This window comes from Podarcis pityusensis (assembly GCF_964106645.2).
Source record: "Podarcis pityusensis genome assembly, chromosome: 5".
NCBI classification, from domain to species: Eukaryota; Metazoa; Chordata; class Lepidosauria; order Squamata; family Lacertidae; genus Podarcis; species Podarcis pityusensis.
The window spans coordinates 84,729,819-84,756,744 of record NC_138032.1 but is presented as its reverse complement, the minus strand read 5'-3'; the positions used below and the strand labels follow the sequence as shown (position 1 = coordinate 84,756,744).

General features: G+C 42.7%; 2 long non-coding RNA genes across 2 annotated transcripts; one reads left to right on the top strand and one right to left on the bottom strand.

Moving 5' to 3' along the window:
• Positions 1-453: 453 nt before the first annotated feature.
• Positions 454-19,003, bottom strand: LOC308478275. Its single transcript, XR_013987011.1, has 3 exons — positions 18,849-19,003; positions 18,504-18,616; positions 454-483 (listed from the first exon to the last, which is right to left on the bottom strand). It is a non-coding gene; the product is annotated as an uncharacterized lncRNA (long non-coding RNA).
• LOC308478271 lies at positions 18,589-26,683 on the top strand. The gene is made up of 4 exons (XR_013987006.1): positions 18,589-18,719; positions 19,967-20,152; positions 25,442-25,548; positions 26,253-26,683. It is a non-coding gene; the product is annotated as an uncharacterized lncRNA (long non-coding RNA).
• The last annotated feature ends 243 nt before the right edge of the window (positions 26,684-26,926 follow it).

Here is a 26,926-nt window from a genome sequence, read left to right as displayed (position 1 = left end):
CTTGTAATAAGCCTGCTGCTTTTTTGACTTTATTATGTCAGCCAGGTGAGTACTTTTTCAGGGGATTTGAAAGGTCTCCTTCCACAGCTTTTAACACATTTTGGCCAACTTTGAAAACCAGCAGTTCAATTAGTAAAATTACTTGTGGCTGCATGTTGAGAACTGGTATCTTTGAATGCTCCCCCAACGAAACCATACCCTCCAACACTTCTCCCATGAAAATAGGGACATCCTATTCCATCATATAATCATAACCAGAATAATTTTATTATTTATACCCCACCCCTCTGACTGGGTTGCCCCAGTCACTTTCGGCGACTTCCAACATATATAAAAATGTAGTAAAACATGAAACATCTAAAAACTTCCCTATGCCTTTGGATGTCTTCTAAAGGTTGTATAGTTACTTACCTCCTTGACTTGAGGGGGGGGGTCACATAACTCCATATCCTCCAACATTTCTCTGATGAAAATAGGGACATCCTAAGGAAAAGCAGGACATTCTGGAGTCAAATCAGAAACCGGGAAGGTTTCTGTAAATCTGGGGCTGTCCCTGGAAACTAGGGACACTTGGAGGGTCTGCAAAACAAATAACAGTCCCAGGGCATAGAACGGTAGCACACCAAGGAGAACTATTTGCTCTGGCTATTTTTTCATGTGTAGGGCATCTTGATTTGTGGAGGAATCACTAAACGTGCAATTCTGATTCTCTCCCCTCCCCCACAGCCTGAAGTAGTACCATTCATAGATAATTGTAACATGGTTATGTTGATTGCATAAAGCATGTTCTAATTTAAACAAACCGAGCCCTGTAACACATTTCTCCCTCTCTCTCTCTCTCTTTCCTTCCCTCCTTCACCGCATCCAATAAATTCACGCCGGTGTTCTGCCAATTCTCCGCTCATTTGTTTCCTAACCCTGGGTTCTGTTTCTCCCCCTCCATCATCAAACAACTTTCAGGGAGAATGACAGGAGCACACAATATTACGTCTTAATATTCACATAATAATCTAAATAAAATGTGCTGAGTCTCCAGGTACTGTACTTTGCCCACGTTAATGGCATACTTCATTTTATGTACATGAAACAAATTTACAGTAAATGAAAAAGCTTTTATGTGGCACCAATTAAGAGAGAGTGCACTCGTTGGAGCCTTAGCATTTACTTCAAGTGAAAGATACCTTCCGCATAAAAATATAGCCAGAAGCCCTTTTTCGACAACTAACGGCTTGAGATGACACTTTCGGTGGAGCAAAAGTGTATGGTAGAGCCCTTTCTACCAGGAGCAGGAGCTCCTGGGGTCAAGCCTGGTGTGCCTTGTAGGATTAAATTAAAATGCACCAGAAAAGGCTTGATGGGGAAAGACCCCGTGGTTTTTGTGTGTGCAGAGTACTGGCACCTCCTCTTTTTTGCTGCCCATGACAGCCATCTTGTGCTGGCACCCATGGCACCTTTATCAAGACACCTCCTATTTTTACCAAAAAAGAGAAAGAACCCGCTAGAAAGCCCTTTCTTTCTTTTCTTATACCCCCCAAAAGTTTTGAAAACTAACAACGCTTTGATAATTAGAGTTGCCACTCGGACAAAATGTTATTGCTCTAACCAATTTCCTACTGAATTAGAGGAAGAAATTGGATTTTGGGGGTGGGGGGGGCAGAATCCAGCATAGCCATTCTTGTTAAGAATGCATGTAAATGAGGTGTAATACTGAATTTATCTATTTAGTTATTTTTATTAGATTTATCTTCCACCCTTCATCACCAGATCTCAGGGCGGTCGTTTACAAATATTAGAAATCTGGAGAGAAATCCAGGATTTTACTGTAACTGCAATTGGGCACCAGTGAATCCACCCCCATCCCACCCACAGGGGCAGAGGAGGCCACAATCTTCCTAACTCAGGCATCATTTTGCATTAAATGGTTTGGGCCAGCATTACAGATACAGATACAGATACAGATACACAGATACAGAAACAGAAACAGAAACAGATACAGATACAGATACAGATACAGATACAGATACAGATACAGATACAGAGACAACGCCTCTTCTCAGGGAGCTCTGAGAACTGTAGCTCTGTGAGGAGGAAAGGGTATCCTAACACCTCTAAGCATTTTTAACAAACTTCACTTCCCATGATTACTTGGGGGGTGCCATGATTGTTTAAAGTGGCATGGTACTGCCGTTAATGTATAGTGCAGTTGCCCATTATCAGAGCTCAAGGAAACATTCTAGACAGACAGATATACTCTGAAAGGTTGCAAGGCAGGACCAGTGAGGGGTGTGGCTTTGGGAAATACCGAAGGGTCAGATAGAGATGTATGGAGAGCCACATTTCACTCCTGAGCCTGCAGTTCCTCAGCCCTTGTACCTTTTACTGTTTAAGAGCTTTTGCATGAGGTATGTTGCCTGCTGGGAGCAGATAGGGAGGTATGACTACCCCAGAATAAATTTTTGGTTGTGGTAAACAGCTCACTGGACATATAAAACCACTGTGTTGGAGCAAGGAAAGGAGGAAAGTTAATGATAGGAATTATTAGGAAAGGGACTGAGGATACAGCAAGCATCGTCGTGCTGCATTTAAGTCTATGGTGCAGCCACATTTGGTACATGACATATAGTTCAGGTCATCTCATCTTGGAAAGGATATAAAAGAGCCAGGAAAGTTGCAGAAAAGGGCAGGCGACATGATTAAGGGGTTGGAGAAGCTTCCCCAATGAGAAGAAGCTGAAACACCTTTAAACTGAATTAAACTGCTTTATAGTTCAAGGAAGGAAGGCATGATAGAGGATATGAAAGGTGTCGAAAGAGGAGGTTTTTCTCCTTTTCCTCTCTCATCATAATAGGCAAGAGTTCATCTAATGTAGCTGATTGGCCAGTGGCTCAGGACAGACAACAGGAAGTTGTACACAACACAGCACCGAATTAACGTATGGAATTTTGAGTGACTTTTGCAGCTGTTGTTAAAGTTGCAAAGCAATGAAACACGGGACGCAGCAATGGAAAAAATTCTGGAACAATGGGATATGAGCTCCACCCAAGGCATGACAGATAACAGCAACAACCGGGGTAAAGAAAGACATAATATCTCACAAGGACAGGAAGAAATACCATAGACAGAATAATTGCCCCACACAGGAAGAACAAGGATATAATTTGAGTTCCTCACTTGTAGTTTTATAAACCATTTAATGTGTCAACAAGAACAGAAGTTATTAATATTGCAGTTGTTGTATAAGGGATTATTATTGTGACCAGAATGCAATGGGAATTAATAATATTTTGGAATGCAGAAATAAAGAAAAGCATCAAAGCATCAAATCTAGCATGCCACTTTATCTAAATTATATAATCTGATATTTGAACGATTGGTATTAATAATTGTATTATAAACTGGTATTGTTATAATGAGGCTATTATGGGACTGTAATTGAAAACTAATAAGAAATTATTGTGAATTAACATATGGAATTCACGACCATGTGGTTTGGTGATGGTTATTAGCTTAGGACAATAAAACAAATTGAAAGAGGTTGTGTCTTTCAATGACCATTTACTATAACAGTTAATTGGATCCTCTATGTCCAGGAGCAGATATCTTTGAATATCCAATGCTGGTAGACAATCAATGGGTTGTAGCCAATGTAGCATCGGGTAACACATTCTGTCAGTGCAAGGATTTCTGCTTGTGCAACAGAACTTTTCCCTCTCCTGCTCCCCCCCCCCCATTATCTATTCTGAGATTTCCATTAACCCATTAAATTTTGGGAAGGTGCACATGGGGAGTGGAGAGTTGGGGGGGAGCTCCATTGCAAAAGCATAAATCCTTGTGTTGGCAGAATACATAAAGTCCAGTGGGTTGGCCACCATCTTCATCCTTTGCATATGAGCATGAAGAGGCATATGGCTGGCAGAGTGCAGGATTGGAAAGGCTTTGGTCTGATCCAAGGCAATTCTTCTGCTCTTATGAACCACTGAAAGTTCATCGTTCAGGCTTCAAACAGTTCCCTACTATGTTAGGAAGAAGGTTAGAATAGAATAGAATAGAATAGAATAGAATAGAATAGAATAGAAGGAGTGGAGTGGAGTGGAGTGGAGTGGAGTGGAATGGAATGGAATGGAATGGAATCCTTCTCCCAGCTTTCTATGTGCAGGAGAGCATTGAATCAATTGTGCCACCATCTTCAGTGGTACAACACCGTCACATGAACATCACCTTCATGAGAAATAGGCCTCAGCCCTACAGAATTCAGAAATGGCATCTGATGGTGTTTCCAGATGACAACAACAGCATCCCATTTTTCTCTCTCCACAGCCTTAGGGTTAATTCACACTGTTGTATCAAATCACTCTACTCAGTCATGCGAGTGCATGATCATATGGAGAATGCTTAGCATGAACAGTGCCGCAAACATGAAAAGCTGGCAATGACCTTCATGAACACAGCTGCCAGGGGAGCGGCAGCCATGAGCCCAAAACAGCCTGCCCACACTTTTATGTCAGGGTAACGTCTGAGTGCCACTTGGGGGGGGGGAGAGGCAGCCCCTTCCAATGTGCGTATGTGTCTATACAGAAGAAATTCCCGTTGACTTCAAAAAGGCTTACTCCCAGGTAAGTGCAGTTATAGTTGACTGGGAGGTCCTCCTGCAGAACAAGCCCACTTCCTCAAAAGAGCTGAGTTTTTCCTATAAGGAAAGTGATGGGTAAATGCACAGGGATAACACTTGGTTTAGTGCAACATCGTCTGCACTTCCTGAAAGCAGATCAGAACAAGTGCTCATTGAGTAGCCAGTGTCATCTAATCTCCCTGCACACAAATCAGGACAAATGGCCAATAAACAGATTGTCTGGTCTGGAAGCACCCTAAATCTGCAAATAGGAGGAAATACAGTGTGCCAAATACCTCCTTTAACTACCCTCCAGCTCATCAGCATGATAAGCAAAAGGCAAAAGACAGTGGGAGCACAGTCAAGAAGAAAGTTCTCCTGCAAAAGACAGCAATGTATAGTGGTTAGAGCCTGCGCCCCTCCAGGTATGGTTGGCCTCCATCTCCAATAGTGGCAAAGCATGTGCTGGTACTCCCAGAGTCCGGGTGGAACATATTTTCTTCCCAGTGACTAGGACTACTGGTCCCAGAATCCACAGCTAGAAACTCACACTCTGTGCATCATTTCTGCCAGAACCAGCACATGATTGGAAGGGGTGATTGCGCAAGACGGCCTAGCCATCCCTCTACCGCAAGTTGCACACACACAAATATCTTTGCCTCCACCCCTGAAAATGCCCCCTTGCCAAATGCAGAGCCTGGTTCTCACATGAGCCATGTAGTCATCTACCTTTGCACATCATGGCAGGGAGGAATTTAACCAAATGCTCTCGTTCTTAGAAGCATTATGTCTGTTCTCCCCACCCCCTCCTGTTTCATGTGTGTATCACCTATTCCCCCACCAAAACAGAAATATAGATTATGATAGATGCGATATTAACAATGGCTACTGTTTCTATAAAGGAAAGGTTTTTTTAAAAAAAAAAATAAAATAAAAAATCACTAAGTCTCAGGAGAGAAGAATAAGCCATTAATGAATTAGTACATTAGCAAGGGTAATGTTTGCACTAAGTTGATAAATGCTGTCTCCATAAATCACTTCGATCTATCTTTCCTTGTCTCGGCTCAGACCACTTGCAATCTGCAAAGGTTGTAGACTTTTTCTCTCTCTTTTTTGCACACACATAGTCAATGACTGGCAACACAACTGTGGCCGCTGCAGTCATTCACGTTGTCATTCAGAAGCCCTTGTTAATGTGCTTGCCAATGAAATTCTGTGCTTGTTTAGAGGATGTAGTGTTCCAGATAATAGACCCTCCCTGCCCCCAATAAGGTCAGCTTTCTGATAAATAAGTTTTTCATTGTGCAGCAACAAGGCAATACCCGAACCAACATACGTTATGGCTGCCAACTAATTAAAGAAGTTCTCTGTGCAAGTCCTATCGCACCCTAATGCTTTATTGCTGCAGAAATTTACACTTTTCTGGCCCATGGTCTCAAAGTGGCTTGTGTGTGAGTGAATCTATCTGTATGCATACAGACATACACAGAAGGTGGTTGTATGGACAGCACACTATGTAACATACAAATGTGGTTTATCCAGCTTTTCTTTAAATTTAGTACAATGGATGATGCTGTGATCAGGCTAAACATCCTTCTCCTTAGACAACTGGCCAGGTATCTCTGCAAATACATACAGACCCAGCGTGATAAAGTGATTAGAGCTGGGAAAACTCAGGTTCAAATCCCCACTCAGTTGTGAAGTTCAAAAGCGACCTTAAACCACACACCTCCTTTCAGCCTAACCTACCGTACAGGTTGTTGTGATGACAAAATGGAGGAGACCATGTACACTTCCTTGGACTGGAGAAACTGTAGAAAAGGTTCATTCTGCCTGGGAGGGCCTCCTGCAGATGCCATCATAACAGGAGCTGCATTCTGCACAATGTAGGAATCAGGTCTTTAGTGTTGTGGCACTTTTGCAGTTCCATCCCCTTGAATATTAGATCACTGCCAAGTCTGTTGTCTTCTTCTTCTTTTTTTCCTTTATTAATAGTCTTACAATATATTACATAAATATATGATACATCTCATAAAGTAAATTGAAGTTTCAATCATATACACAAAAAAGAAAAGAAAAACATATACTTTATCTTTTCTTACCTATATATAAACCTTGAACTTCTGCTGTATTTATGTTAGCTTTTATGCGATTATTAACAAAAATCCTTATCAAAAATTAACAAAAAATATCCTAAGGACTTTGGACTGTCAATTCCCGTTGTATAATTTTATTTTGATAGTGAATGTACCTACCATTATTACTCTATTCGTTATATAATCTCTAATACATTCTTACAACAATTCGTACCATTGATCTTATTTCTCAAAGGGTGGGGTACGAATTTAATAAATAAACATAATTCTAAGAAATCAATGCTTTTAATGACATATATATATGGGACGGAATCCCAATCATGCAGCACTTACATTAGGGCTTTGTGCATATGAGTAAACACTCAAAGCAGCTACTACATTTAACAGCAATCAAGTTCACAATCCTCTCGCACAAGGGTAGCCAACTGGCAGGCCGCATGCTGGATCCAGCCCACAAAGCAATTTTATTTGTCCCCCAACAGCACGGCCAATTAAAAACTTAGCCCATAGCTTCACACACCGGAAAGAATAAATCCTATGTGGAGTTCAAGCCTCCTAATGAAAGCCAGGCTAAACTTGTCCAACTGGTTTGACCCACTCCAGCAATCTATTTTCACACCTGGCAAGGGTGGGTCTAATTAATTACAATATCTCATCATAATCTCATTATAGCTCATCATGTCTCATTGTAATATAGAATACTTCACATTTCAGAATTATTATTTTTTTAAAGAAAACACCTTTTAATGTAGCATCTCTCTTGGGGTTTGGTATGCATTCTGTGCCTTAACACATATATGCTGTAAGTGGCAAACTCTAGAGTATTATTTTATTTACTGCATCTATATCTCACCTTTTTCTTCAAGGAGCTCATGGTGGCATACATGGTTCTTTCTCCTCCACATTTAATCCCCACATCAATCCTGTAATCTCCCTGTAGGTTTAATGGCTGAATGGGGATTTGAACCCTGGTCTCCCAAGTCCTAGTCTAGCACTCTACTCACTACTGCAGGTGTTTCAGACTATATCTCCCATTGGCTTTAGCCAGTATTTAGCCAGGGAAATTGGGGGGTGGGGTCCAAAGTATCTGCAGGGCATCAGGTCATGTGGGATGCTGTTACAGAGCCTGGCAGTTGGCTTAACAGATATATTTCTAGACCACAGACCAATGAACGTAGAAATGGAATGGCTTCAAGCTGGTCCTACCTGCCCAGAGAAGCAGAAATCATCATGAAACAGCATATCCATAACCAGGAACTGTATACGCCAGTCTCTTTAGCATAACAGCAGGTGAGGATAGAGTCGTTTCACAATGAGTGCCATTGTTGCATCATGCTGACATCACAGGCAAAGCCTTGCTATGAAAGAAAAGATGGAGGGAGACCTGAAGGTGGGAAGACTACAGTGGCGGGATGCTGTTGGCCCATGACATTCTGCAAGAAAAACCGTCCTCAACCAAGCCCAGATTGTTTGACAGGATGGGGGGGGGGGGCTTGAAGAAACCACCAGGATCAAATCATCACAACCTGAACCAATCTAGTGATTTGTGTGCACCAACAAGTGATACGTATTTGTTAGAACTACAGAGTTTCTTCTGACTACTCAACCAGATCTATAAAGATGTTACGCGGTACCAGGCCATGCAAACAAGGTCAGCATTTAGGGGATTTGTCTGGTGAATTGAGAGCCTTTTCCTGCATCAGCACACTCATCTTGTCACCCCCCACCTTATCAGCAGTCAAGCCTTTTTTTGCTGAGGCTTCTGTAGTTTGTGGGTTGCAGTTCCAATTTTGCAGCCCTGCTGATAGCCACCTTTAAGGGCAGGCAAAAGGGCATTCTGCTTAGCACAATGCATAATGGAAACAAGTCACAATGTAAGCACATGTTTCCTTTGCTCTTTCTCTTTCTGCCCTGAGAACCAACTGGTAGAAAGGTATATCAAATAATTGAAGGCTGTCATTTTCAGTGGCCTCCCCAGGAAGATAGTTGTGTGTGTTCCAGCCCAGACTCTAGAAAGAGGATTCACAGATTAATTTTAAGTAATTGCCAGTCCGTGGTGAGCCTACTGTCTCTTGCTTGGCTACCCATTGTTGATCAACTGCCTGAAGCAATGCAGCGTTTGTCTATTTCTGAGCTTGATCATTCTTTCATGTGCTCAGGCAGTAACTGTACTCGTCCCTTGGCTATAGGGTGCATATCCACCTTGCTTATTCCCTTGTCCACTTCTTTGTGCAGTGAGCAGTAAGCCCAGGAATATGGCAACCTTCGAGCCTTCATGGAAAACGTATTCCCCAAGGCTGCCAGAGAGTCTGTTGCTCCTCTGCATTCAACTTTGGAAGTCCTGGTTGGTCAACAGAGACAGAAATGTTGTAGACTGCCAGGAGAAGAGCAAAGCTGCAGAAGGACTATGCAGCTCTTGTTGCTCATTTTGTACAAGATTGTAGTTCTACAAGAATTTGTTTAGCCTAGCCTCTTAACAATCCTATGGTCATTTTCATCAGGGGAAACTAAGGCAGGGAGGTGGCTCTTTGCCAAGTGGCTGAAAATCTACGTTTTCCTGAAAATATGCTTCAGTGGCATGCTGATCACTGGGCTGTTTTGTGTCAGCTACTTCAAATGCTCTGGTTTGCGATCATTGTATCTCCAGGCCCATTAGGCAGCCACTCAGATACTGGAGTTGGGAAAGATCTCTCTGCTTTTGGCCTTAGAGAGCCACACTGTTAGTCAAAGTGGACAAAACTGGGCTAGATGGAACTATAGTCTAACTCTATAGCTCAGCACTCAACACATTGAGTGGGTTGACTCCCCCGCCTCAGAATAACTAACAGTACAATCCTGCATGTGTCTATACAGAAGAAATTCCTGTTGGCTTCAATAAGGCTTACTTCCAGATAAGTGCATGTAGGGTTGCAATCTAAAGGTGCTTCCAGACTGTTGCTATTTTGGGGGGGAGATTCGATCACATGCCAGCAAATTCTGGCTGTGCAGTTAAAGTTGACTGGGAGGCCCTCCTGCAGAACAAGCCCACATCCTCAAAAGATCTGAGTTTTTGCTATGAGGAAAGTCATGGGTAAATGCACTGGGATAACACTTGGTTTGGTGCAACATCTCCCTCACTTCCCGCAAGTAAATCAGAACAAGTGCTCATTAAGTAGCCAATGTCATCTAATCTCCCTGCACACAAATCAGGACAAATGGCCAATAAACAGGTTGTCTGGTCTGGAAGCACCCTAAATCTGCAAATAGGATATTGTGTGCCAAATACTTCCTTTAACTACCCTCCAGCTCATCAGCATGATAAGCAAAAGACAGTGGGAGCACAGTCAAGCAGAAAGTTATTCTGCAGAAGACAGCAAAGTACCGTATTTTTCGCTCTATAAGACGCACCAGACCATAAGATGCACCTAGTTTTTGGAGGAGGAAAACAAGAAAAAAAATATTCTGAATCTCAGAAGCCAGAACAAGAGGGATAGCTGCACAGCGATCCCTCTTGCTGTTCTGGGTTCTGGGATAGCTGCGCAGCCTGCATTTGCTCCATAAGATGCACACACATTTCCCCTTACTTTTTAGGAGGGGAAAAGTGAGTCTTATAGAGCAAAAAATACGGCATAGTGGTTAGAGCCTGTGCCCCTCCAGTTATGGTTGGCCTCCAACTGCCATCATCCCCAGTCAGCCTAGCCAATGATTTTAGAATGATGGGAGTTGTAGTCCAGCAACATCACGGGGGGGTTGTCCGGAAGGCTCCCCAACCCATATAGAATCTTAGAATCATAGAGAAGGAAGAGGCCCCCGTGGGTCATAAAGTCCAACCCCCTGAAATGGAGGAATCTCAGCTAAAGCATCCATGACAGGTTGGCCACCCAACCTCTGCTTAAAAACCTCCAAAGCTTTGGACTAGGAGCAGATTGATCATGCCAGTTTAATCCCCACTCAGCAAAGAAGCTCACTGGTTGACACTGGGCCACTCACAAGCTTTCAGTCTAAACTACCTCACAGGGTTGTTGTGTGAATACAATGAAGAGGTGGCGAGAACCTTGTATACTGCCCTGATCTCCTTGGAGGAGGGGCAGGATGGAGACGTAACTTCTAATAACTGAGATGTTTTAAAAGCTACACTGAAATGAATAGGAACCATGCAAGAGCTGTTGTAGCACGGCTTGTGTTCCTTTCAATGGGGTTTGTGCTGGGCTGTGCCCAAAAGTGCGTTTCGCTTCCCTTTTTCTGTGAACGCAGACTGTACACAGGGCGGGGGAGAAATCTGCAATAGTGACAGGATTTTTAATGGCGCCTCACCTTAAATGCATTTTAAAATATGTAAATCAATAAAAAAATTATTTGTAATAGCTGCGCTAAGAGTACTGGTTAGCCTTGCCGCGGAATGAATTGCAGGCTCCAGGCTCGATTACCATACATCGTGGGAGCTGTAGTTAGGATTAATCTGTCAAAAGGGATGGTTTAGTGTTGATGAATATGACATGTGACCATTAATGATGTTGATTTTATCTCCTGAGATTAGCAAGATTTACTTCAGATGGATAATAATGTCATTTGCTTGATGCGGTAGATCTGTTTACGAGCTGATTAAATTGTGAGGCCTTGCTTCATTTCATGCTATTTGCTTTACAGCTTCATCACGGCAATCACAAAAGCTGTGGAAATGTCCCACATCCCATGTCACAATAAATCATTGTTTAAGATTGCAGCTATGTATTTAGCAGTTCAGTTTTCCATAGGCCGCACATTCCTTAATGAATATGTAATTTGGAACACATTAAAAAAAGATTTTTGGGGAGCATACGGCTTTAGAAAGGTAGTAGCATTGCGGGGGCTGTGGGGAATCAGCCCTCTATCTTTTAATTGAGATTAAGGAAGCATTTGAGTAATTAGCTGTAACAAATTGCCTTATTATTTAGACAGCAAAATAAACGGTTGTGTTTTTTTTATTAAAAAAAAATTCCATGTGTGGCAAGAATTATTATCATAAATCAATGCAAAAGTGACAGCCGAACTACGATGAAGGAGGCTTGCAAGCAAAGTATATTTTCTGCCTACTTACTTTTTGCATTTCAGTAAAAAGTATCAGAAGCCCACTTTAAAAAGAGTAGAGTCCTTTCTCCCCAGAGGCTGGAGGTTGTGGGAATGCCCACAGTGCCACTGGAAACCACTGGGTCAATAACAGTAATATATATAAGAGCATTGCAGTATGAGAACAGCCCCAATTTATGGATTTGCTGGGGGGGAAAGGACTCACATACTACAATTTCATTAAAAAGTATCAAAGCGGTTAACAACAATTAAATAAATACACACAGTGAAAACGACATAAACGTTTGAAAACCTATCAGACGGACTCAAACCACAGGTCAGTTCTCGCACTCAGTGTTCAGGAGCTTATGAGGAGGATATCTGAAGATGTTGGAATAAGCCCATAGCTCAGTGCTAGAGCAAATGTTTTGCATGCAGAAGATCCCAGATCCAATCCTTAATAAAGTGGGGGGGGGGGGATTCCTGCCTGAATCCCTGGAGAGCCTCTACCAGTCCATGTGGACCATAGATGGACCAATGATCTGACAAGTCCCTTGTCCATCTCTTGCTATTTGCCCCTGACCTGCTGATGTTCAGAGATATATTCATATAGAGAGATTTTCATTTTGCTATGATGGCTGTTACCTACGGTTAGGCCTGTTCTCCAAGCTACTTACAAATGCCACTGGATGTTATACTTGCATGTCAGGTTGTTCCCCACCCTCCCCACCCCATTGCAACATTTGCATATTCTTCCCAGTATTGTGATGTCATCGCACTGAGCAGTTCTCTGGTGACAGCCATCGATGAGGAGCAAAGGCAAGGAAACATGGGACAGGATGTCATCGCAGTACAAGTAACTGTGCCTGAACACTGTGAGCAGAGGGGAGAGAACTCAACTGCCATTGTGGCAGTGGAAAACATCATTGTATATCCTTGCATTGTGTCGAATAGTACTTCTTTTTATCTGTGCTGATCCTTCTCCCAATCAATTTCACTAGAGGACCCCTTTCTATTATTAAATGAGAAATGGATGTGGGGGGGGGATCTCTACTCATTTTCTCCACAGCATTCATGATTCTCTCAGCCTCTCTTATGCCCTCCATTGTTTAAAGTTTTTTTAACAAAGGGGGGAAACAGCTCCAAATGCTTTCGATGAATCCAAAACCACGTAAATCACAAGGCGCTGGTAATTAGCCCATGCTAATGACACTGTAGTTAAGACTGTTTGAATATTTTCATTATAATGCCTACCCCCTTTTTCGTCGGAAATGAAAAGACTGGAGATAAATATTGGTTGTTGTTCACATGAAGAAAATTTGCATGCAAAGGACCAGAACCACACTCAGTCTCTCTGGTTTTAATCACAGTCATTGAAATCACTGCTAAAAACGAGAGCAAGGAAAAAATCACCTCGACATCTTAGGCTTCATTTTAACTACCGTATTTTTCACTCTATAACACGCATCCGACCATAACACGCACGTAGTTTTTAGAGGAGGAAAACAAGAAAAAAAATATTCTAAACGAAACAGTGGATGTATGATTTTTGTAGTTCATGCTGTGGCCACAGACATGTGATCTGACAGTGAGTTTGGAGTAGCCCAATGCAAAAATCCTGAGGATCCATGTGGATCCATGCTTTGTAACCACGTTTTGCACCACTGCAGCCCCAGGCAACAGTGGGTGCGTGATTTTTTTGGTGCAAGCTGTAGCCATGGACATGCTATGTGATCTGATGGTGAATTTGGGGTGACCCAGTGCAAAAATCCTGAGGACCCATGTGGATCCATGCTTTGTAACCACGTTTTAAGTGGGGAGGGAAGGAAAAGCACTCAAGGGACAAGGAGCACGCGTGGGGTGTGTGGAGAAGGATGCTGCTAATAATGCAGAAGAGGGTTTTAAGGGGAGAAGGAACATGCGTGGGGTGGGTGGAGAAGGATGCTGCTAATAATGCAGGAGAGGGGTATAAGAGGAGAAGGCTCCTCTCCTCTCCCACTTTGCTCCTTTAAAGAAGCAGGCTCTCTGTCCCCCTCTCCTCCCCACTCAGCGGCTCTTCTCCCAGCTCTTCTCCCGCTTTGCCGTTTCAAAGTGAGCCACAGAGGAGGGAAGGAAGGGGAACCATGGATCCTCTGCTCACGACTGCAGCAGATCCCCCCCGCCACCCGTAGGCATTCCCTCCATAACATGCACAGACATTTCCCCTTACTTTCTAGGAGGAAAAAAGTGAGTGTTATGGTGCAAAAAATACGGTAGTTTTTTAATGCAGTTTTCAATACAGCTGAAAGAAATAGCTATAGAGAAGCAGTAACGATTGTCCGCCCCTCTTTCTTGGTGAAAACAGAGCAAGAGACTGTGAGTCGCTTCATGCATTATGTTTTTGGCGCACACCTTAAAACATAAGCATACTTCTTTAAAAAGTGAGTATGACAAAAACATGGGCTTTATACAGATTCCACACCTTAAAGAGTCGTTATTTGCTGCTGCTTCCTTGATGAGTTCAAGATGCCTTTCTGCAAAAACATGTGAAATGGATAGCTATATTTCCTTGTTTGTGGGATCCAAAGAGAGGAAACAAAAGAGCAGAGAATAGCAAATGAAAGCTTTGTTTCTTTTGTACACCAATAAAATGGTTGACATGGAAGTCAGTGTGGTTAATTCAAGTCAATAGAAAGCTGCACTAGACCTACAGAGACCCAGAGATTCAAGTATCTTCTCAGCCATGAAGCTCAGCTGAGGTGACTTTGGCCCAGTCAGTTTCCCTCAGCCAAATTCACCTCACAGTTATTTTGAGGACACATTATGAAACTGTAAGGGGACAGGAGGGCAGGAAACACCTCATAAACAACCCTGAGCAGCTTGGAGGGTGGGCAGAATAAATATTGTAATAATTAAATGACCAAAGGAAGGAAATGTGATTGTTTTCTGTAATGGAACAGATCTTATGTAATGCAGGTTATAGTATGAAGAGGAATTTCTCTCTCAGCAAATTATGTGCTGCAGGCAAAACAATATATCCTTTTTCCTATGTTATTGAGTGCTAAGTCTTTTCTGCCTTAACCACTTGGCAAGTTCACCATCTGTATGAAATAATCTGTGGCAGGTGACCTCCAATAGGAAAGTCCTTGCAGCTAGAGCTGCTTTTTAAGGAGCAGCTTGTCTCAGACCCTCCAAGTGTCCCTATTTTCCAGGGACATCCCTAATGTCTACAAGCTGTCCCAGTTTCCGATTTGATCCCAGAATGTCCCACTTTTCCTTAGTAAGTCCCTATTTTCATTGGAGGGTTTGGTAGAATGTCCCTATTTTCATTGGGAAAATGTTGGAGGGTATATGGTGTTATCTGCCAACTGAAGGCAGTCTTGTATAGGGAAGTTTTTTTTAAAAAATGTTTAATGTTCTATTGTGTTTTATATATATTGGAAGCTACCCAGAGTGGCTGGGGCAACCCAGTCAGACGGGTGAGGTATAAATAGTAAAATTATCCTTATGGAATGGAAAGTCCCTGTTTTTATCAGAGAAATGTTGGAGGATATGTTGTCTTCCATGCCTCTACATCATAGTTTTCAGATTTTAAGTTCAAGATTCCTGTTCCAAGTGCTGTTTATTTGTTTTCATGTTCAGAACAAGGTATGGTGGGACCTGAGGTCAGCTCAGGTGCCCCTGCTGCCCCTCTTCGCCCTTCCCTCCCTTGCTTGTCCCTCTGCAACCTCACTCTCACTCCTGCTCCTGCCAACCTAGCAGTTTGAAAGCACGTCAAAGTGCAAGTACCTTCCGGCGGGAAGGTAAACGGCGTTTCCGTGTGCTGCTCTGGTTCGCCAGAAGCGGCTTAGTCATGCTGGCCACATGACCCGGAAGCTGTATGCCAGCTCCCTCGGCCAATAAAGCGAGATGAGCGCCGCAACCCCAGAGTCGGTCACGACTGGACCTAATGGTCAGGGGTCCCTTTACCTTTACCTAACTGAAGCAGATTAAAGTGCCCCGTCGCTCTAGCACAACAAAACCACTTAATAACAACAGACTTTTGCAAGTTTGGAAAGTGTCGTGGAAATGCAGTGAAAATGGATTCCAAGGGGTTTAGGCAGCAGCAGCTGAGCCTGAGTAAGGAAGGAGGCAGCAACTTGAAACGTAAGCTAGCAAAATGGTGGTGAACAGCCCTGCAAGTGGCTAAAGGCAGCAGCAAATGTGTCAGGATCACTTGTCTACAACCCTTTTGATCTGCCACCTGAGGCAGGGATCCCTACTTACCTAATGGAAGAGCCGGTCCTGTATATCGTGAAATATTTATTTTTGTGATTTATTTTTAATATTCTGTTAAGGTTTGGCTTGGCTTGAGAGGAACACCTTGTTATATTAATACATCTTTATATAATAATAATAATAATAATAATAATAATAATAGATTAATTATTTATACCCCGCCCATCTGGCTGAGTTTCCCCAGCCACTCTGGGCGGCTCCCAATCAAGTGTTAAAAACAGTACATTCATATGTGCTTTATTTCAGATTAAGCAAACTGTCTGTTTGTTGATGAGATTGCCATATCTCTCAAGTTACAGTTCTGGGTGTGTTGTATACCGAAAGGGCTGGGTGGGGTTGTACGTGTTTAATTCTTGATTTGAAAGTGTGAAATTACATGCAATAGATGGCTTCACAAGCTCAAAATTTAAAAGCCTTTTTTACCCCCCTAAGAGGATGTGGATGGGAGGACAACTCCGGAAAGATGAGGAAATCTGTTATTGACCTCTTTGAAGCAACACTATTCTGAGAGTTCCCAACATGGTTACTTTGACCAACTATGCCATGAGACGACATGTTAATTGTGGGCACTCTGACTCTCAGAGGTGGGGGAACTGGCAAGAGAAGAAAGCGAAGTGCTTAAGGTAAGAGTTTGTAACATTTCACAGAACCTCTGGGGGAATACGGAACTCAAGAATCAATGGACCTCTGGTTGAAATACCCTGCCCTAAACAAAGAACCAGAGAATAGTGAAAGCATTGCAGCCATAGATGGAGGTATGGGACTTCATTGTTTAGCAACAAGGTAAAGGTAAAGGGACCCCTGACCATTAGGTCCAGTCGTGGCTGACTCTGGGTTTGCGGCGCTCATCTTGCTTTATTGGCCGAGGGAGCCGGCGTACAGCTTCCGGGTCATGTGGCCAGTATGACTAAGCCGCTTCTGGCGAACCAGAGCAGCACACGGAAACGCCGTTTACCTTCCCGCCAGAGCAGTACCTACCGGTATTTATCTACTTGCACTTTGACGTGCTTTCAAACTGCTAGGTTGGCAGGAGGAGGGACTGAGCATCGGGAGCTCACCCCGTCGCGGGGATTCGAACCGTCGACCTTCCAATCGGCAAGTCCTTGCATGAAAGTGGCCTCCCAATTTTTCTCACAGGCCCATATAAGTTCAGCACAAACAGTTGGGCCTGGTGAGCATTTAAGGTCCCCAACCCTAATCTGTGGGTTGCCATCCGATTGGATTTTATTCTGATCCTGATCTGATTTGAGGATGTATTTTAATTGATTGTCTGATTTTATGTTAATGTATTATACATTTGATGTTAGTCACTCTGAGCCCGCCTTTGGCTGGGGAGGGCGGGATATAAATAAATTTTATTTTTATTTTTTTTATTATTATTATTATTATTATTATTATTATTATTATTACTAGGCTCTGTGGTTTAACCCTCAGTGACACCCGCGTCCCATATTATCACAGTACCTTTCTATAAAGGAAACTCACCTGGTAATGAGCAGAAATGGCTTCATTTTGACAGAGTTGGTAAACCTCTGTCTGGCATGTACCAGTTCAAACTGTAGCGGGGGGGGGGCAGAATCAGATAATTGATTATTCCTCCAGTCAAGCCCTCCCTGCACATAGGAAACTAGCAAGTCAGGGAGAAGACAAGGCTAAAACTCGTTTCCACAATACCTAGTTTTCATGATAGGTTATGCATTTTTTGACCACTTTCCCCATCTGCAGTCTGAAGTGGTGTGGCCTTGATACTGGTTAACCGCTGCAGTGAGACCTAATTTTCAGACAAACTGGTGATTCTTTCTCTCTTTTAAAACTGGAATTTTCTGCTAGTTGTCCACTCAGTATATAAAAGCATATCGAGACATTGACTTTGGTTTTGTCTTTTGAGGATTCCAGAGTCTGCAATTGTAATGTGTTACATTTGTTAATACAAGAGTCACCCAGTATCATTGGCTACTGGACAATGAATGCTTTGCTTTATAAACAATTTCTCTCTTTCTCTTTAAGTTTACACATCAGAAATTTGAAACAGAAGAACTGAACTCTGCTGAGAGGCTTGCTTTGTCTTTTATCTTCTGAATCATTGGTCAAGCTCACAAGGGTGTTCCAAAGTCTTTTTAAAAGCTAATTGACTTATAAGTGGTTTTCTTTAAACATAAAACCTGTCGAGCTCTTGATTCTTAGGAACCCGGGAGGATAGATTTGGCCTGGCTTCCTGTGCGCCAGGGGTCTCTGAACCCTAGGAGAATGCTTTGCAAAATGAATTGGGCCATTCACAAAGAGGGTATATTTTAAAACCCAATTGCCTTAAAAAGCTTCATTTTGTATTTTTAGCTCTTCCCTGAGCACAAGCACTCCTTGGGGACGCTGCCAGAAGCCTGGACTGCATTCATCCTTTGATTTCCTTAAACCTTTGTGTATTTACGCTTAATAACCAACATTAGTGACATTAAAATTCTACTCACTGCAAGCAGCAAATAATCCATTCTTGCCTCCTTTTTCCTTTGATAACTGACCTTTAATATAGATCCAAGCTTAAACTCTCCAAACAGTCATTTGCACACTCTCGCAGTAACATTCATCACTATTTTCAGATAATTGCCCAGACACATCAGTCAAGAGTTGGATCCTATATGAAAGAAAAGCAGAGATCCAGAGTGAAAGATTAGGGCTTGGGCAATTTTTAAGTGAATTTCAACTAAGGAGAAAGATCTCCCTGATATTTTATTGAGGTCAGTACTTAGATGGATATAATTAAAGGTATATAACTACTAGCGCGGCACTGACTATTTGCCATTTTTAATTTTGGGGTCAACACTAGCACTTTCTCCCCAAACTATCTAGAATGTGAGAATGCTCACCTTTATTTTCAATCCTGTTCAGTGCTGTTGTTTTCACAAGCTACTACTGCTGCAACTGGTTTTTCCTTTGGCTGACGCTCCTTTTTGCTTCTTGGATTAGTCACATGTGATAGTTCCACACAATTGGAGATTGTGTTTTAATACTATGTGTGTGATGATGCTACAGACAGCAAGTGAAGATTATTGAGAGTGGTGGCAAGCGAGGGCAATTCTGGTGTTTGGGGAACCATTTTTGCAAGGCATGCCAAAAAGTTCCTAAGAAAAGGAGAGAGCTTTTGACATTGCCAAAACCACATGTGGGGGAGAGAAATTGCTTTCAACTCAGTGCCAACATTCTAGAACAACACAAAGAACTCATAACCCACCTCCTCTCAGCAACCAGAAACATCATAGCCAGACACTGGAGAGGCCTGTCAGGAGTAGGCATGGACCAATGGTACCAAATAGTATGGGAAACAGCTTTACTAGAAAAAATAACCAATAAACTGAAACAGACACATGGATAAATAGAAGAAGAGGCCTTCACCCCGGTATGGCTCCCCTTTATCACACACACAGCCCAACAAGACAACAACAAAAATCCACCAACAACATACGAATCAATATGGCTAACCTGATTCAAACACACACACACACACACCACTCACACATGAAAATAAAGTTCAACACAGCCAATCACAAACAAACAACCACACCCTAGGCCAACCCCAACCTCTCTCACCACCAAAGGAACACAAGCCAATAGCAAAGAGAACCCGCACAAACAACGCTGACACAAAACCCCACACATACATTAAGCAAATTAGACACATCGCCTCCCAACCCCAACCCCACTTGCCTTTCCCCCCTCCACCTCTTCCCCCCTTTTCTTCCTAATGTAACCCTAATGTCTCAACAAATGAAACTGACCTGTGGAAAATGTAACTTTTCCATAGAAAAAATAGACATTGTGCATACCTTTGTCAACCAAGAAAACTTTAATAATAAATAAATAAATAAATAAATAAATAAATAAATAAATAAAACAAACAACACCTAAGCAAGAAGCCAGCCTAACATAAATTCTTCCAATATTTATTTCATTTTATTTGTTTCTTCATTCCATCCTAAATGTTTAGAGTGGGTGATAATACAGAAGTACGTAGTTCTGGTGACATCTCTCAAGATGATCCATAAAAAAAGAACCTGGATTTGCAATATTAAGTGTGCCGTAAGAATGTCCACTGGTCTAAAGAGTTATCCGTTCTTGGTTGGACTGGGGAGTTACTTCCTTGTTCAGCCATGAAATTACCCAATGGCCTTTGGTAAGTCACTGTCTAACCTACCTCCCAGGAATGCCGTGAAGACTAAATGCAAAAAAAACCATTGGATATTCTCGATCTGGAGTTCCCTAGGAAGAATGGTGGAAGTTTAAAAAAAGTAAATAAAATGCTTCTTTGTAGCTGATTAGCAAGCAGTTCACCTCACTGAGTCTGCCTGCATTTCAGGAAAACATTTGTGTGCTTCCATTTTTGGAACTGAAAGCAGTTGATTACATGGATATTTGTTACTGCCACATATTACTGCAGTACATAGAGAGGGGTAAATTTTGGCCTTCTTTATGATGTTAAAATTCTATTTACGGTACTCAATACAAACTAATGATTAAAGGAAATACCAGTAAGCGATCAATTGTTGGCATTCCAACGTGCTCGATAGATTACTTATGACCAATCTGCTAATTGCAATGTGTGACTCAAGCCGCTCACTTATAATATGTAGCAGTAATGTAATTCTTTAAACAAACATGTTTAGCATTATGGATTCCCTGTTAAGTGGGATGTTTTCTTGGGAACTGAAGTAGTTTCTCTCATATATATATCTTTTATATAATAAGGCAACAGTCAGTGCAAGGCCAGTTCCTTCCCTAGCAGAAATGGAGACCACAGTGCATCAGAGAGTTACTTGTCAGGCCTCGATAAAATGAATGGCAACTGTATTATAGCACAGCGGATGGAATCACACCTTTTACACTGCCCCCAAGCACTGGTGGAGGAAGAGGAGTGAGGGGGGAGCGCACCGCCCCTGGCAGTGCAATCCCCAGGGTGCCATCGCGGCTGCCCCCCTGCCCGTGCTGGGCACCCCGCCCCCAGGATGTGCGCCAGCCCCGCCACCGCCTGCTCTCCGCCCCCCCCCCGGTGCCAGAGCATGAAGCTCCGCCACTACCCCCAAGAGCTCACCGAATAGCCCATCTTGGTTTCTAAAACATAGCATGACTTTTTGAGGTACGTACAGTGGTACCTCATGTTACATACGCTTCAGGTTACATACGCTTCAGGTTACAGACTCCGCTAACCCAGAAATAGCGGTTCAGGTTAAGAACTTTGCTTCAGGATGAGAACAGAAATTGTGCTCTGGCGGCGCAGCGGCAGCAGCAGGAGGCCCCATTTGCTAAAGTGGTGCTTCAGGTTAAGAACAGTTTCAGGTTAAGTACGGACCTCCGGAACAAATTAAGTACTTAACCTGAGGTACCACTATATTAGAATCCAGCCTGACCTTGGCTGTAGTCACACCCCCAACATACCCTCATGTTCCTCCCACCAGTAGATTTTGGAGTTATGAGTGTTTGCGCACAAGGATAGCACCTTTGCAGAGAGAGAGAGAGAGAGAGAGAGAGAGAGAGAGAGAGAGAGAGAGGCTTCTACCCACAGAGTTTGGTTTCCTAGAAAGCTTACAAGATGATGCATATGTCAGGAAGCATGGGCAGATGTTTTCGTGCCTATCCAAAGCAGAGACTGCCACAACCATGTCAAGAAATGTACAAACGAAGTGGGTTTCAGACAGCCAGGCTGAGTCACATCAGTTTCATTTTAACAAAAGGAAAAATGTATTCTGGAAGAGTTTCCTGCATACCAATCAACAGAAGTTTCTAGTCCATTAATATGTTTTGTTTGCTTATAAGGCTTATGTGCCTCCTTTCAGGACAAAGCACACTCGAAGTGGATTAGGAAATATCATTTGCTTCAAATGCACAGAAGGAACATTTGGCTTCCAAGAAGTTTTATAGAACAAGCCACTTGCAATGCTTCTAGTCCAGGCCTGCAGTAGCTTCCTTTTATCAATCCACCTGTCACTCATAATGGCTGGTCAATTCAGCAAAGTTGTCCCCACAGGCCATATGCCTTCCTCCGCCCTCATTCCACTTCCTGTCATGGATAATCTGATGTCTTGGTCCATGCTTTTCTAGTTCTAATAGTGGGCAGGTTTTGGAATTTGAACAGTGCTCCTTTTCAGGTATAACTGCCTTGACTTTCTGTTCCCACAAACCATCCACATCTGCATGATAGACAGTAATTGAGCAGATCACAGAGTTGGGTCTATTTGCTCAACGTTGCCTTTTTGTGCCCACATTCATCATCATCATAATTTTTTATTTATATCCCGCCCTCCCCAGCTGAGGCCGGGCTCAGGGAGGCTAACAACAATAAAATAATACAATCATTTCATTAAAAAATTACTTCAAATCAAATTGATGGCAACCATTGGGCTAGAGTTCTGTGAAGATTGCCAAAGGAGGGAGTCAGGCTATGCCATGGCCAAACGCTTGGCGGAACAGCTCTGTCTTGCAGGCCCTGCGGAAAGATGTCAAGTCCCGCAGGGCCCTAATCTCTTGTGGCAGAGCGTTCCACCAGATCGGAGCCACAGCCGAAAAAGCCCTGGCTCTGGTTGAGGCCAGCCTAACCTCTCTGTGGCCACATTCATAATGTGAAAGGAAAAGGAAAGAACTGTCTCTCCCCACCCCCCGCTCTCTCTCTCCTGGTTTGGCAAAAGCTTCTTTCGCCTGGCAGTCTGGAGGAGAGTCTTCAGCATCACAGGGGACCAGGCTTAGCCTCATGTAAACAGATTTCCATGCAATAGATCTCCCAAGCTTCCTCACCTCCGGGTGAAAGTGACCCTGTACAGACTGCTCAGAGCTTCCTATCCCTTGGAGGAAGATGAGCTCTAAAAAAATAAAAAGCAGTGTCTTTGATATGTTGTGCGTTCAGGATCACTGGCAGGTTCAATATTAGAGACAGGAAAAAGCACTGAACAGACAAGACAGATAGTTGTTTGGTTTGACAGCACTCCATCATGCACTCCAGCACAGTCTGCAAAAGGGGGGGGGGCAAGTCCACAGGAGAAAAAGAGCCTGCCATTTCAAAAAGAAGGAAAGAAGAATCTTTTTCTAGTTCTTCATTTTTCATACAAGAAAGACAAAACGGAGGTCTTTTAAACATAAAGGCTTGTTTCTCCCCTCCCAGCTTAACCACCTTGGCTTGCCATTTGTATTTTCCTGTCCGTGCTGCAGAAACCTTAATAAACCTTTTGCTCCTAAGGTGGTGAGGTTGCAGCTGTTACATTTCCGTCATTCAACCCTTTTTGGCTAGTTTCGGTCACTGTGATTCTTTTGAAAAATAAATAAAGCAAAGCAGCTGCTTTGTACTTTATATGTGAGACCCCTATATAAATAAAAGCAAAACATCCATGTACCATCCCTCAGATTGTCAAAGAGAAACAGCAATCCTAGCTTTGCCAACTCAACTGGGGTTGGGTGAAGAGGCTGGCCTCTCAGCTACGTGGGGGCCAACAGGCAAGGCTAAGTCCTTTCCGGACATTTTTACTGAATATACTATGAATGCAGGGAGCCATCACATTGGCAGTCTGTGTCCCGGAGGGACGCGGGTGGCGCTGTGGGTTAAACCACAGAGCCTAGGACTTGCTGATCAGAAGGTCGGCGGTTCGAATCCCCGTGACGGGGTGAGCTCCCGTTGCTCGGTCCCCGCTCCTGCCAACCTAGCAGTTCAAAAGCACGTCAAAGTGCAAGTAGATAAATAGGTACCACTCTGGTGGGAAGGTAAATGGCATTTCCGTGCGCTGCTCTGGTTCGCCAGAAGCGGCTTAGTCATGCTGGCCACATGACCCGGAAGCTGTACGCTGGCTCCCTTGGCCAATAAAGTGAGATGAGCGCCGCAACCCCAGAGTCATTCACAACTGGGCCTAACAGTCAGGGGTCCCTTTACCTTTACCTTTACTATGAATGGAGGGAGCCATCACATTGGCAGTATACATTCATTGCACTGTCTGAAAAGACCCCTGCACATACAGTTGCATGGATGTCTACACAACTCCTCCCCAAGCGTTTGGAAACTCTGGAAAAACAGCATTCCTCAGTGTGTACAGTTGTTTGTGTTGGCTTAGGTCTATGAACCTCCCAAAAGGCAGCAGGGTGGCATGGTTGAGCTGTAGGAATAGAAGGTGAAGAAGGAACAGTTAAATAATATTAAATGATTATTTGTAATGTGTTTAGCCCACCTTTCCACCCACACAGAATGATAATTCACTATCTTTTTTAAAAAACCGCTAAACAAAAATCAAAAGTGGGAGGCATACCAACTAGCAGAAACAGAAAGAATCAGTTCATACTAGGACAAACTTTAATTAAAGCTTTTTCAGGATTTAATTAAAGATTTTTCGGTACATCTTATCTTGTCTTCTTCAGGACTGCTGAAGTCCAGCCTGTAGATTCATCGCTAGTCTTTCTCCATTGATGTTCCATCAACCATCCTTGCTATTGCATTGCTTCAAGCTCTCAAACGACAACAACAAAACAGGTTGCTGATCAGGCTCTTGCAGACAGGAGAGGAAGTGTAGGCTAGACCATTTTGCCCACCTAGATCTTTGCTCCATTTCAGAAGTCAGCTAGGTTCTCCACAGGACCACCAGATGTGGCAAAGAGAAAGTCCCTCAGAATTAAATTTTAATTTTAATGCAAATGTATTGATCCATAAAAGTTGCTTTAAACAGTTTCATTGTATTATTTAAAAAAAAAAAAATCTTCCTTGATCCCACACTCTTCCCTTCCAGTATTGCCACAACAATTTTGTCCTACTCCAAAATTGACCCCCTGCTTTAGAGAAAAAAAATGCACATTGTCTCTAGTTGAGTCCTTTATCCATCCAGCCACACACATGTACACACACAACAAAAGAGAACATCAAAGGAGCAGAACAGTCGGGTAGAAGGAAAATAAAAGAAGGAAGAGAGAGAAAAAAGAAATGAACACAACAGTGTCACCCATGTCCCAAGTGGGAATGGCCAGGAAAGGCCACAGGGCAATGGTGTGGGAGAAGGAAGAGGGTGAAAGCCCAAAGAGCCGGCCACAATCGCTGAAGTAGATTATATTCTCCTTTGGGCATCTTTCGTATTGACATTTTCCAACATGACTTTTGAAGTTCACTGTTTCGGTTTGGTATTGGATTTTCATCTCTGTCATGTATTGGATTTCATCTCTGTCTTTTTGGAATTCCAGAGTGGTGCTGTTATCGTTCAGCTGATATTTCATACATTTTTATATATTGTGTTGCCTTTGAGTTACCCATTTTTGTGTTGGCTTTTCCTCTAAGATGGGGCATATTCTAACAGGATATTTTGCTATGGTGGGGCATGTGGGTATGTCACACATACCTGTTTCTGTTTTTCATAAACTTCCTTAAGCTCCATCTTATAAGAAAGGTGGGGTATAAGTCTAACTAACTAATAAATAAATATCCTCCTTCCCCTGTTTCTTATGGAAGTGTTGGGACGCAACTCTACTTGCAATGGGAAAGAGTAGATAGAGAGAGGAACCTCCAAGTTTCCCAGACTGCCCTTTCTGATGTTACCTGTGCTAACCTTCCCTAAGGTAAGATTTATACTCTTGCTGACCTCATTTCCTGCTCCTCCTTCATCCTTACCTTGGGGACATGTTTGTATGTCTGTTGCTGAGAGCACAGAACTTTGTCTCTCCAATGTAGTTAGAACTAGGATCTGTTCTATCAAGCATGTATAGTGGTACCTCGGGTTACAGAGGCTTCAGGTTACAAACTCCGCTAACCCGGAAATAGTACCTTGGGTTAAGAACTTTACTTCAGGATGAGAACAGAAATCGTGCAGTGGCAGCGGGAGGCCCCATTAGCTAAAGTGGTACCTCAGGTTAAGAACAGATTCAGGTTAAGAACGGACCTCCAGAACGAATTAAGTTCTTAACCCAAGGTACCACTGTATTTCTTTTAATAAACTTAGCCTTTGGCTGATTGACATCTGGTGCCCTTTTAAATGTGTTGTGGAAGGGGGAATTATTGACTTGTTTTTGTTCTTATTATGTACGTATTTTGTTTTTATACTGTAATTTTATGTTGTGAACCACCCTAAGATCTATGGATATAGAGCGGTATACAAATTATTATTATTATTATTATTATTATTATTATTATTATTATTATTTCCCCCTAAACTCAATGTGATTACATCCAGAAATAGAGTGTGCTTCTCCAGCAGGAATTCAGTGTTCGGTTCAAACTTCTGCTGATGCAGTTAAACTCCAAATGCCATCCTTTTCTGTTGCAGATGAAAGAAGAATACCATCTCATTATTCCAGAGAAGGTCCTGCCCTGCTGCATGGACACAAAAGCATGGATTAATGAGGGCACAATCCTCCAATAAGTTCTCCTGCACAAACCCAAACCGCTGAAATGAATGGGCCATTGGTGCAGCTACCAGTCATTTCAACGGGCCTTGAAGCCAGTTTCTGTCATGTGAAAAATACATTTTTCTTCCTCTGTTTTTGTACACCTCAGCAATTTAATCCCTCTTTCCTCCTTCTGATTTACAAATTTAACAGACAGCAAGAAGGGCTGGGGGAGGGGAACATATTAGAGAATTACACATTTGAAAAGAAGAGAGAAGTCCCTCATCAAAGATGAGTGCTACAATAAGGCTTGGATAATGTTAGACAAATGACTATAGCATTTAAGAGACAATAAAACAATAGACTTTAATGTTATGATGCAGTAATTGTTTCCCATCTTGCAAGTGGCACAGGTCCCTCCTTTCCGTTTGATTTTGTATGACGATTGTTCTCATTTTTGGTCTATCCTGAATTGTGTGCACATACACCAGAGACTGAGTTATTATACCATAATGCTAGTTCTAGTTTCACAAGAACTAGCAAAACGCCCGTCATTAGGACCTGTTGCTTGCACAGACGTGGAGGTGCAGTTTGTCTCTTTGCCTAGCACACT